The sequence below is a fragment of the Heterodontus francisci genome, unplaced genomic scaffold (assembly GCF_036365525.1).
Source record: "Heterodontus francisci isolate sHetFra1 unplaced genomic scaffold, sHetFra1.hap1 HAP1_SCAFFOLD_51_2, whole genome shotgun sequence".
Classification (NCBI taxonomy): domain Eukaryota; kingdom Metazoa; phylum Chordata; class Chondrichthyes; order Heterodontiformes; family Heterodontidae; genus Heterodontus; species Heterodontus francisci.
The window spans coordinates 5,328,787-5,342,053 of record NW_027141369.1 but is presented as its reverse complement, the minus strand read 5'-3'; the positions used below and the strand labels follow the sequence as shown (position 1 = coordinate 5,342,053).

At 47.7% G+C, this 13,267-nt stretch overlaps 1 non-coding gene across 1 annotated transcript; it reads right to left on the bottom strand.

The window, feature by feature from the left end:
• Nucleotides 1–367: 367 nt before the first annotated feature.
• Nucleotides 368–450, bottom strand: trnal-uag (transfer RNA leucine (anticodon UAG)). The gene has a single exon. It is a non-coding gene; the product is annotated as a tRNA-Leu (tRNA).
• Between the last annotated feature and the right edge of the window lie 12,817 nt (nucleotides 451–13,267).

Sequence of the window (13,267 nt, the reverse complement as noted above, 5' to 3'; positions counted from 1 at the left end):
TTCATCTGGTCCTGGTGATTTATCCTCATTCAAGGATGCTCATCCCATTAAGACTTCCTCTCTCCTTAAGTTATCACGTCCAATACTTCACACTCCTCCTCCTTCATAACAATATCTGCATCACCCCCTCATTTGAGAAGACAGTAATGTATTCATTAAGGATATTGGCAACATCTTCCACCCCGATACAAAGGTTACATTTTTGATCTTTTCTGTGCCCTGCTGTTTGCTCAGTTGCCTCTTCCTCTAATGTTTTGATGCAACATCTTTGGGTCCATTGTTATTTTGCTTGTCCATGTTCTTTCCTGTTCTCTCTTGGCTCTTCACCGCTGCTCCCAAACGCCTCCAGTGCAGTCAAAACACAAGGTGTCAGAAGTGGGATTTGAACCCACGCCTCCAATGGAGACTGCGATCTAAACGCAGCGCCTTAGACCGCTCGGCCATCCTGACCGCCTGCCGGTTATTATTAATGCTAAGGAAATTATTCATTCTTTGTGAAAGTATTTGTGAGATTGTGGAAATGTCTGGAAGAGGAAAGACCAGCGGGAAAGCTCGGGCCAAGGCCAAGTCTCACTCCTCCCGGGCTGGACTGCAGTTCCCGGTGGGCCGTGTTCACAGGCTCCTGAGAAAGGGTAACGATGCTGAGCGTGTGGGTGCCGGAGCCCCGGTCTATCTGGCTGCTGTGCTCGAGTATCTGACCGCTGAAATCCTCGAGCTGGCCGGCAACGCGGCCCGGGACAACAAGAAGACCCGCATCATCCCCAGACACCTGCAGCTGGCCGTCTGCAACGACGAGGAGCTCAACAAGCTGCTGGGAGGGGTGACTATCGCTCAGGGCGGGGTGCTGCCTCATATCCAGGCCGTGCTGCTGCCCAAGAAAACCAGCACTCAAGAGCTCCCAGAAAAAGTAAAGCGGCCAAAATGTCATCTAATAAATCAAAGGCTCTTTTCAGAGCCACCCACAGTCTCTGTGAAAGGACTGGTTACTGTCAGGAGGGAATCAGTGATGGAGTTATTGTAACAGTGGATTGACCTGTTTCACATCTGTCCAGGTGTGTTTTCAGTTCCCTCTCTGGATTTCGCTCTGTTTCTCTGCTCACACATCTCCCCCTCCAGTAAAGTGAAGAACTGAACTACAGGGTGTCAGAATCAACAATTTAATAAATCCCGCTGCCTTCGATTTGATAAATCCCGAGACCATCCCGGTACATTAACGGGAACTGGTTCGGAGCTGATGAATTAATTTAATAATGGAAGTGTCCGGGTTAATTCTCTGTTTTTCATTTGGAAGTTTGAATTGTGTTTTTTTTTCTCTCCGGTGATCTGAGCGCCACTTCTCAATGAGAATCTGCTCCCAGAACAGAGTAAATGCAGGAAGAAAGAGGCCATTCTCGGGCTGTGTGTTTCTCTCCTAACCTGATCTGTTTAGACCGCACTTTTCCCAGAGGACGGAATCAGTGAGAGTTGTGCACACACAGGATCTGAGTCCACTGCAGCGCTTTAATATGTGCCTTCTCCCCGGCCCTCCCTATTCTCCGGACACAACGTTGTTTGTTCCCCCGGCGGCGGGGTAGAGTCGGGGATTCTCTCCCCGCAGTGTCAGTGGCTGCAGCCCCGGGGAACTGGCGGTTTCAGTCAGAGTGACCGAGCTACCTTACAGGACTCTCCCCCTGAATTTGTGAACTGAGACTACACCGAACACATCCCCAGTTAGAGTGAGGGCCGGACATCCTTCTGTTTTATTACAGAGAGTGGGGAAAGGGCTGGGTGGAGGGGATCTCAGCGAGTCACCAGGGATCCTGGATTTACTCCAAATCATTTCCATGTGGAATCTGCAGGCGGGGCCGGGACAGGGATCATTTGATCAGGGGATCAGCTCTTTCCTGAGAGATGTGGGTGGCTCTGAGAAGAGCCTTTGTGTTCAGATGTTTACATGTTTCCCGCGCTCTTTCACTTCTTTCCAGACCCTGCTTTCTGAGCCTTCGCTGCTTTCGGCTTGACCTTGCTCTTCCATGTCTGCACTTTCTTCAGCGCCTTTCCGCCCGCCGCACTCTTGCCTTTTTTGACCTTCTTCGCAGGAGACTGAAGCGCTGCTTTCTTCACCGCCTTATTTGGCGTTGCCGCCGCCTTGCTGCTCGTTTTCTTGGCTGTTATTTTCTTTGTTGTCACTTTCTTGGCTGCTGGTTTCTTCACCAATGATTTCTTGTCTGCTGGTTTCTAACGAAGGATTTATTGTCTGCTGGTTTCTTCACTAAAGATTTCTTGTCTACTGGTGTCTTCACTAAAGATTTCTTGTCTGCTGGTTTCTTCATGAAAGATTTCTTGTCTGCTAGTTTCTTCATGAAAGATTTCTTGTCTGCTGGTTTCTTCACTAAAGATTTCTTATCTGCTGGTTTCTTCACTAAAGATTTCTTGGCTGCTGGTGTCTTCGCTAAAGATTTCTTGGTTGCTGGTTTCTTCACTAAAGATTTCTTGTCTGCTGGTTTCTTCACTAAAGATTTCTTGTCTGCTGGTTTCTTCACCTTCTTTCCCACTTTTCCCTGGGTTTTCCTTCTTGCTGATTTTGAAGGAGCCAGAGGCTCCCTGTCCCTTGCTCTGCACCAGGGAGCCTTTGTTCACATTCCTCTTGATACTTTGCTTGATCTGGGTCCTGAGCTTCTCCACATCGACACCGCTGCTACCCAGAGCCTTCTTTATGGCGGCCAGGGACATCCCCTTGTGATCACTGAAAGCCGGCACAATCTTGAGGATCTGTTCGCCCAACGGGAGACCGGCTGGCTTGTTCCGGGGAGCCGCCTTCTTCTTCTTGGGGGTCTTGACTTGGGCGGCGGCGGCGGCTGGAGGAGCCGTTTGGGCTGCTGCACTATCGGTCATGTCCGGGACTCTGCACAAATTCTCTCTGTCAGTGTGAACTGGGTCAGAAATGAAGCCAGTGATGGTGGCACAGACCAACTTCAAGGCAGAGAGAGGACGGGGCGGAGACAAGCTGCTGTCAGCTCCCGGCTCCTGCTGTCTCTCTGTGTTTCTCTCTCCTCACAAACTCTCCAATTCCATTGAAATTCAGAGACTCCACACTTCCAGACTAGATCTTTCCTGTCTCTCACTCCAGTATGTTTGCTGTTGAAAAGCTTTCACTCGGATTGAGGACTCCATTTTCCATTTCACCTGGTTTTATTGCTGCACTGACCGCCCTCTCTCACCCCTCGCTGACATGTTCTCCACTTTTCAACTGAAATCTTGAAATAAAAAAAAAATGATCCCGAATTCCCACTTTGGGGCTGAGCAGGGAGCAGGGCGGTTCTTTGACTGGAAAATCATTTGATTTTACACAAGAATGACTCTGAAATCCGGCGATGAGAGCGGACCCACAAACACAGTGGCTTCAGACTAATCCGCCCTCTCCTTTAATACAATCTCTCTTCCACAATATTCACATCTGCATATTCACAGGACAAACTGTTCCCTGAATGTAGAGTTCCCAGGCCAGGTGTTCCCCTCCGCTCAGTCTGTGCTGCGGATTCTCGGGGGTGAGTTGTATTTTCTCAGCTCCGCCAGAGTTAAACAGTCCGGGGCCGGCGCTCCGAATATTGTCTGTTAACCAGAGTCCGCTACAAGAGCCAATCACAGTTGTGACTTTTTTTATTCGTTCATGGGATTTGGGTGTGAGTCCAGAACCATGGATCATAATCTAAGGATACGGGGTAAACCTTTCAGGTTGTCCTTTCTCTCTCTGCCCCTCTCTCTCTGCCGACACCCACCCCCGGTCTCCTCTCTCCCTCTTACTCTCCTCTCTCTCTCTCCCTCTCTCTGACAGTTGCAGAAAGCGAGAACTCTCAGCTTTTTGGTTAGTCTTTTTTAAAAAATCGCAGCCGTCAGTTTCACAGCTGACAGGTGCTTTGAGCAGAGACAGCACTTCCGAAACTCGGACAAGCTCGGGTTTTTCTGGAGGGCCTTTAAATGAAATCAGAACTGCCGGAAAGCTCCGAACTTGTCCGAGATTCTGAAACGTTGTCTCTGCTCTAAGGACCTGTCAGCTGTGAAACTGACGGCTGCGATTTGATTGAAAGTCAGACTGGTCTGGAAGAAGAAGCCAATGGGAAATTTCTCATCCCTGAAATTATCAGTCACGGACCGAACTGTTTTCACGTGGATACTGGTGTCCATGCACAGACATGTTGCCAACCCCTGTTCTTCACACAGACTTACCAATCACACACTGATCAACGCCAACAAATAATTTGACTTTTTTATTGAAGACTGACAATACTATATACAATTTACAGGAGAGTATTACAGGCACATCGTACCGGGGATCATCCCATCTCCTACTCTGTCACATACTGTATGACATCACTTCCTGAAGTGATGATGCACACACGAGTTACCAATTCCTTGAAACAAAGAGTAGGCATAAATGGGTCATTTTCTCATTGGCAGGATGTGACTGGTGGAGTGCCACAAGGATCAGTGCTTGGGGTTCAATTATTTACTATCTATATTAATGACATGGAGGAGGGGGCAGAGTGTAATATATCCAAATTTGCTGATGATACAAAAATAGGTAGGGCATGTTGTCATGAAGACATAAGGAATCTCCAAGGGGATATAGATTGGTTGAGTGAGTGGGCAAAAATTGGCAGATGGAGTTTAATGTAGGAAAGTGTGAGGTCATACACTTTGGTAGGAAGAATCAAAATGCAAACTATTATATAAATAGACAGAGACTCCAAAAAAGAGGGATCTGGGTGTTCTTGTGATTGAAACACAAAAAGTTAGCATGCAGGTGCAGCAAGTAATTAAGAGGGCAAATGGAATTTTGGCCTTTATTGCTAGGGGGTTGGAGTTTAAAAATAGGGAAGTCTTGTTAAAGCTGTACAGGGTGTTGGTGAGGCCACACCTGGAGTGTTGTGTACAGTTTTGGTCCCCGTATTTAAGAAAGGATATATTGGCATTGGATACAGTCAAAAGAGATTCACTCGGCTGATTCCTGGGAGAAAGGGGTTGACTTATCAAGAATGGCTAACAAGTTAGGCCTTTAGACATTAAAGTTTAGAAGAATAAGGGTGATCTTATTGAAATGTATAAGATTCTGAGGGGGCTTGACAGGGTAGATGTTTCCACTAGTGGGGGAATCTCAAACTAGGTGACATAGTTACAGAATAAGGGGACAGTCATTTAAAACTGAGATGCAAAGGAATTTCTTCTCTCATAGGGTAGTGAATGTCTGGAATTCTCTACCCAGAGAGTTGTGGAGGCTAAATCACTGAAAGCATTTGAAGAGGAGGTAGATAGATTTTTGAAATATTGGGGAGTTGAGGGCTATGAGGAGCTGGCACGAAAGAGGAGTTGAGGTCTGGGGCAAATCATCCCTGATCTTATTAAATGGTGGGGCAGGCTTTGGGGACTGAATGGCCTACTCCTGCTCCTATTTCTTATGTTCTTATAAGGGGGCTACAAAGAGATGTAGATCGGTTAAGTGAGTGGGCAACAACCTGGCAAATGGAGTAAAATGTGGGAAAGTGTGAAATTGTCCACTTTGGCGGGAAGAATAAAAAAGAAGCATATTATCTAAATGGTGAGAGATTGCAGAGCCCTGAGATGCAGAGGGATCTGGGTGTCCTCGTGTATGAATCGCACAAGGTTAGTATGCAGGTACAGCACGTAATTAGGAAAGCTAATAGAATGCTCGTGTTTATCGCGAGGGGAATTGAATACAAAAGTATGCTTCAGCTATACAGGGCATTGGTAAGACCACATCTGGAGTACTGTCTACAGAACTGGTCTCCTTATTTAAGGAAGGATGTGAATGCATTTTAGGCAGTTCAGAGAAGGTTTACTGGACAAATACCTGGAATGGTGGGCTGTCTTACAAGGAAAATTGGACAGGCTTGGCTTGTATCCACCAGATTTTAGAAGAGTAAGAGGCAACTTGATTGAAACACATAAGATCCTGAGGGTCTTGACAGGGTGGATGTAGAAAGGATGTTTCCTCTTGTGGGAGAATCTAAAATTAGGGGTCACTGTTTAAAAATATGGGGTCGCCCATTTAAGACAGAGATGAGGAGAATTTTTTTCTCTTAGAGGGTTGTGAGACTTTGCAGTTCTCTTCCTCAAAACGCAGTGGAAGCAGAGTCTTTGAATATTTTTAAGGCAGATGTAGATAGATTCTTGATAAGCAAGGGGGTGGTCAGGGGTAGCTGGAAATGTGGGTCATCAGTTCAGCTATGAAATTATTGAATGGCGGAGCAGGCTGGAAGGGCCGAGTGGCCTACTCCTGCTCCTAATTCATATGTTCGTATGCTTGTATGTTTGTATAAAGCCCAAGATGCCATATATTTTACTAATACTCTCTCAATATGCCCTGCTACCTGCAAAGATCGATGCACATGCATCCCCAGGTCCCTCTGTCCCTGAACACTCTTTAGAACTGTGCCATTAAGGATACATTGCCTCTCCCTATTACTTCTGTCAAAATGCATCACCTCACACTTAACAGTATTAAATTCCATCCGTCACCTCTCTGCTCATTCTGCTAGCCTATCTATGTCCTATTGCAGGCGGTTCATATCATCCTCACTGTTTGCCTCACCTCCAAGTTTGGTATCGTCAGCAAATTTTGAGATTCTGTTCCGTATTCCAAGATCCACATATTTTATACATAGCAAGAAAAGCAGTGATCCCAGCACTGACCCTCGGGGAACACCACTGTCGACCATCCCCTAGTCTGAAAAGAAACCATTTACTACAACTTGCTTGTTTCTGCCCTTAATCCAATTTTTTAACCAATTGGACACTGCCCCTCCTATTCCATGAGCCTCAATTTTGTTAACCAGCCTTTTATGTGATACCTTATCAAATGCTTTCGTAAAATCCATAGAAGCAATATCCACTGCATTTCCTTCATCAAACTTCTCTGCTCCTTCATCAAAAAATTCAATTAGATTAGTGAAGCATGATCTGCCTTTTACAAATCCATGCTGGATATCCTTAATTAACTCAAACCTCTCCAAATGTCCATTGATATTTTCCCTGATTATCATTTCTGAAACCTTACCCAGCATTGATGTTAAATTAACTGGCATGGAGTTGCTTGGACTGTCCTTGCACCCTTTCTTGAATAAGGGTGTCATTTGCCACTCTCCAATCCCCTTATCCAGGGAAGATTGGAAGATTATGGCAAGCCCTTCCTGGAGGAGTCTGGACATGCAAGGACTCAACTACCAGCAAGCGTATAAAGCAAGACCCAGGCTCAGGGCCTTCAGTTACCCCTGGAGGGGAGTCGGAGAGGCAGCGGATCCTGTGCGGAACCACAGTTCAGGAAAGATGAGAAGGTCATTGTGAGGGGACAGAGGAGATTAGGTTCAAGGTTTTCCAGCTTATAAGCAAGTGCAGAGACAAGGAACGGTGCTGGGGCAAATAATAGGAAGTTGTGATCGGTTGGAAGGCAGGAGTGATAAAATGACAGAAGAGATGATGGTGCAAGGCAAAAGTCAGGGAAACAACGAGTAACATTTGGCCGGCACAGATACCAGGAGTGGGGTTTGAACACACACAGACATATATTCATTGGATTTTAAGTCCAACGCCTTAACCACTCAGCCCTCCTGGTTCATTAACCTGTTGCTGAAAATGAAATTTAATGTGATCCGAGTGACATCTGGCCTTTTACAATATACAATTATGACTCCTCTCCCATGCTAAATTGGACCCTTCATTACTTATGAACCTCAATTGGATCACCCCTCAGTCTAGGTTTCTCGAAGGTGTAGGGTCCCAACTCTTTTAGTCTAACTTGATAACGAAGATGTCTTACACTGGGAATTAGTTTAATGTCTCTCCTCTGTACCCTGTCAAAAGCCTCAATATCACCCATCATGTGAGGAGACCAAGACTGGATACAATATTCCAAGTGAGGCCTGACCAAGGTTTCATAAAAGGACAAATTCGGGACATCTCAGATACTGAAGGAGTCCGTGTCCAGAAGCAGCAAGACCTGGACAACATTCAGGCTCGGCCTGCTAAGTGGCAAGTAACATTCACACCACATAAGTACCAGGCAATGACCATCTCCAGCAAGAGAGAATGTAACCATCTCCCTTTGACGTTCAACAGCATTACAATCGCTGAATCCCCCCCACCATCAACATCCTGGGGGTAACCATAGACACAAGCTTAACTGGACCATTCATATAAATCATGTGGCAGCAAAGGTAAAACAGACAGTGAGAATTCTGCAATGAATAATTCAGCTCCCGGCACGAGGTGAAATGCTCATTAGGAGAGCTGGAAAAATGGACTGGTCAGGTGTGCAGAAAAGTGGCAAATGGAATTCAACTTGGAGAAGTGTGAGGTGATGCCTTTGGTGAGGTCAAACACGGCAAAGGAATACACAATTAATGGGAGAATACTGAGAGGTGTAGAGGAAGTGAGGGACCTTGAAGTGAATGTCCACAGATCCCTGAAAGTAGCAGGACAGGTTGATAAGTTGGTTGAGAAGGCTTATGGAATCCTTTCCTTTATTAGCCGAGGTATAGAATATCAGAGCAGGGAGGTTATGCTGGAACTGTATCAATCATTAGTTAGGCCACAACTTCAGTTCTGTGTGCAGTTCTGGTCACCTCATGACAGAAAGGATGTAATTGCACTAGAGAGGTTACAGAGGAGATTTACGAGGATGTTGCCAGCTCTGGAAAAATGCAGCTTTGAGGAAAGATTGGATCGGCTGGGGTTGAATAGAGGAGGCTGAGGGGAGATTTGATTGAAATGTATAAAATTGTGAGGGGTCTGGATAGAGTGGATGGGAAGGGTCTATTTACCTTAGCAGGGAGGTCAATGACTAAGGGGCATAGATTTAAAGTGATTCGTTGAACGATTAGAGGGGAGATGAGGAAACGTTTTTTCACCCAGAGGGTGCGAGGTGTCTGAAACTCACTGCCTATAAGGGTAGTTGAGGCAGAAACCCTCAACTCATTTAAGAGGAGTCTGGATGTGCACCTCAAGTACCTGAACCTGCAGGGCTACGGTCCAAATGCTGGACAATGGGATTCCGCTGGGTTGCCCGATTTTTGGCCTTACTGTGCTGTAAACTTTCTATGTTCAATGATTCTATGCAGAGACAATGGGCCGAATAGCCTCCTTCTGCACTGTAATAATTTTGTGATTTTTGCCTCACCAAAACTTGTCCACCATCTACAAGGCACAAACCAGGATGAGTGCAGCTCCAACAATACTCTAGAAACTCGACACTGTTCAGGACAAAGCAGCTGCCTTGATTGTCACCCCATTCACCACCTTAAACGTTCACTCCCTTCACCACTGACGCACAGTGGCAGTAGTGTGTACCATCTACCAGATGCACTGCTGCAACTCACCAAGGCTCCTTCAAAAACACCTTCCAAACCGAAGACCTCCACCACCTTGAAGGACAAGGGCTGCAGATGCATGGAACCACCACCATGTGCAAGTTCCCCTTCAAGTCACACACCATCTGATCTGCAACAATATCGCTGTTCATTCACTGATGTTGGGTCAAAATCCTGGATCTCCCTTCCTAACAGCACTGTGGGTGTACCTACACCACATGGAGTGCAGCAATTCAAGAAGGCAGCTCACCGCCACCTTGTCAAGGACAATTAGGGATGGGTAACAAATTCTGGCCTTGCCAGTGTCGCTCACATCCCATGAAAGAATATGCCCCATCTTATATGCAATTATCCTCTGAATGCAGCCCAACCCCCTATTTGCTCCAGCTATCACTTCACAGCATTGTTGCTGTACCTTTAGAGATCTGTGCACTAGAACATCCAGATCTCTGCTCAAAATTATTTTCTTTCTCCACCTGCTTTAATGTTTTTCCCTGAAGGGTGTATGAATGTTGAGCATTCGCCCTGTCCACATGAATAACATTGCACTTACCCAAATTAAACATCATTTACCAGTCATGAACCCAATCTCCCAACACATTAAGATCAGCCTGAAACAGTCAAGCATCGTCTGCAGTCTGAACACTCGCACAGATCTTCAAATCATCTTTAAATTTAGAGATGGTGCATCCTGCACCTACGTCCAGATCATTAATAAAAATAATAAAGAGCAACAGACCCAACACCGATCCCTGTGGGACACCACTGGTAACTGGTCTCCAAACAGATCCAGATCCATCTGTAACTACTTTCTGCCTACGTCGTGCCAGTCAGTTCCCAATCCAGATCAATATATTACCACTGATACCAGGGACTTTAATCTTATAGAGAAGCCTCTTGTGTGGAACCTTATCAAAATCTTTTGGCTGAGATCCGCTAATTGAGCACAGGCCGGGGATGAGGCCTAGGCCTGTCCTGCTCTGTGTGTGGGTCTCAGGAAGGCACAAGGTGAGATCAGCTCACTGAGCACAGGCCCTTCCTGCTCTATATAGTGCTCAGTACCTCACCAAATGAGAATAACTAACACACCACAGGCCAGGGAGCCTCGGCCCATCCTCCCCTGATTGTGGTTCAGTGCCAACCAGGTCAGATCAGCTAATTCAGCACAGGCTGGAGATGGAAGCTGGATCTTTCCTGCTTTGGGGGCTCCGTACCATACCAGGTGTGATGAAGTAAAATACCACAGGCCGGGGATGGAGCCTGGGATTTTCCTGTTCTGTGTGGGGCTCTGTACAACACCGTGTGAGATGAACTATCATCCCTCAGGCTGAGGAAGGAGCCTGGGCCCATTCTGTTCTGTGTGGCTCCTACAACATTGGGTGGGTTCAGTTAACTCAACACAGGCCATGAATACAACCAGGCCCTTTCCTGCTCCATGTGGCTCAGTATCACACCAGGTGACATCAGCTAACACAGCCCAGGGGGGGGCTGTGGCTGGAGCCTGGGCCTGTCCTGCTCTGTGGGCTCAGTAACACAGCCCGTAAGATGAACTTTTTTCAAAAGACTTCAGTGTATTTAACTCTGTGTCCAACACTGTGAGGCAGCTTTCTGTGTTTATAAAGAGTGTAATTTATTGACTGGTCTCTTGGATCTTGGAGCAAACAGGGTGACAGACAGAGGTCTGTGTGCAGAGGGTTTGGGGGTGAGCTCTGATTCCTAACCCTTTCTGGATTGTGAGGAATAAAGAATGAATGAGAGAGAGAGAGAATGTGGGAGAAGGGATGATAGAAGAATTTGTCCGTGAACCTGATTAAAAGTGGCTCAAACGCAAAATAATATTAAGATATCAAGAGCAGAACATTAACATAATCTGAGTTCCGCGATCTGGTCGGGTCCCATTCCCCTGAAGTGAGGAATGAACGGGTGGGGAAATTCCGCCTGGAGTTATATTTGTCTCCATTGAAGATGAGCTCACAGTGAGGATGGAATAGCTCAGTTGGGAGAACACTAGATTGAAGAACCAGGATACAATCCCTGGTTTCATCAGTTTTAATTTGGTGTCTCCTTCATTTTAAGTAGAGAGAATCAGAGGGGAGATTTTCCACTCTTGACCCCATGGGCTGAATTTTAAACTAACGGTGCGGCTCTCGGCAGAGGCACCGGAAGCAGGTGTCGTCACCACACGAGTGAAATGTGGCCGACCGACTCCGATCACGGAGCAGCCGACAAATTAATGAAGGGGATGGCGTGGGGCTCATGTAAACAAGGACCAGAGGCAGGGAACGAGGTGCCGATGGCACCGACATCTGACACAACGGCAGGTGCTAGCACCATATTTAAAGGGCTGCCAGCCCTGCATTCACTGCTGCCTGGTTTAAAGGAGTGTCTTCCTGAGAGCCCTCTGCTGTCCCAGGACCAGTTCTGCTGCCTCTGATGCCCCAGGACCCATTCTGCTGCCTCTGTTGCCTGATGGGTAAGGAGCTGAAAGCGAGCCGGCAGTGACCATGGTGCCACGGTTTAGCGATGCCACCCTGCAGGTTCTCCTCCAGGAGACAAGAGAAAGGTGCAAGATCCACTTCCCCAGGGATGGGAGGTGGAGACCTGTCCACCTGACCAAGCAAAGCTGGCTGTAGATAGTAGGTGAGGTCAGCAGCCATGGGTTCACCCCCAGGACATGGATCCAGTGCAGGAAGTGGGTCAATGACCTCATCCAGGTTGCTCAGGCGACAACTCAAAGCACTTTGGACCCTTTGGACATTGCATGTGGCAGAGTGAGAGGGAATGTTTAGTGGAAAGGGAGTGACCACCCAGTCATGTGTATTGGGGAAGGGCAGCAGGAGAGGCACACGTCAGTCATTATATAACCTCACACAGTCCCTCGAGAGGGGCCGCATGCAGGAGGCATATGTGTGTCCACATCATGGACTGCTGGACTATCACCATCAGAGATGTTGGGCTTGTCCCCGCTGGGAGACTAACTTTGTTCATCATTGTGTCTGCAGGAGAAGACATCCTACAACTGGAAAGAGCGTGTCAAGACTGGCGGTGGAGTGCCTTATCTCCGTGTCCTCATCCCGATGGAGGAGGAGGCCATGGAACAGGCCGGGCAGCAAAGCAGCTGCTCCATAGCTGATGGAGAGACAGGGGCATCTACCCAAGAGAGTGAGTGAACATCTCCTGGGGCACAAGGGAGCATCCGCTGCAAAGGAGCCACACTGCTCATCTGTTCACCACTGCATCAATGGAGCTGCACAGTAGGGGTGGTTGGAATGTCACGATGGGCAGACCGTAACCCTTCAATGTCCCTGTTTTCTCATGAAGGCCCGGATGAACGACAAAAGCAAAGAGCTGGAGAGACTGGGAGACAGCCGGACACGTCTGAGGAGGAGGAGGGAGCCTCAGATGGTGCACCATCACATCATTCACCTGCACCCTCCACCAGAACAGAAACGCTCACGCAAACTGATGAGCACATCACAGACAGACCCGGGCAGCTGACGGAGGCTGTGACAGCCGAGGCCACTGACAGTTGGTGGTCTGTGGGAGGCCAGGCCCACACTGAGCCCCAGGCTGATGACATGCCTCTGGTGTCACCAGCAACACGGGAAATACCGCAGCTGCAGCGAGAGGTCAGGTAACATCTGACACAGTTGCCAGAGGCTATGTGTACCCAAACAAGGATGGTGGAGGAGTCCATCCAGGCCTTGGGCGCTGCATTGTCTCTGATGGGGGTGTGCCTGGCTTCCTCCATTGTGAGATTGGTGACTCTCATGGAGAGCCTGATCCAGCCAATCAATCAGTGGCTGCCGGAGATGTGTGCAGACCTGCACTCCATCGCTTTGTCCATGAGCTCCATCCAGCGGTGACAAGGTGAGAGGGGGGACGAGGTCCACGTCCCTCTCAGG